The following is a 214-nucleotide window of genomic DNA, read 5'->3' as shown; positions in this document are numbered from 1 at the left end:
TTAAACAGTCCATTTTGTTAAGCATATACTCAAATTGGTCCTACAAAATTTTGCGTCTTACATTTTTGTTTATAAAAAAAAAATATTTATTGAATTTTATAAAAATAAAATATATAAATTTTTATTTTAATTAAATTCATTATTTTTACTCAATCAAATGAATTTTAAAAATTAATGACAAAAAAAATTATATACCTTTTTTTTATAAAATTCA

Source organism: Arachis ipaensis, chromosome B06 (genome assembly GCF_000816755.2).
Source record: "Arachis ipaensis cultivar K30076 chromosome B06, Araip1.1, whole genome shotgun sequence".
In the NCBI taxonomy this organism is placed as follows: domain Eukaryota; kingdom Viridiplantae; phylum Streptophyta; class Magnoliopsida; order Fabales; family Fabaceae; genus Arachis; species Arachis ipaensis.
Note: the sequence above shows the minus strand (reverse complement) of the source record.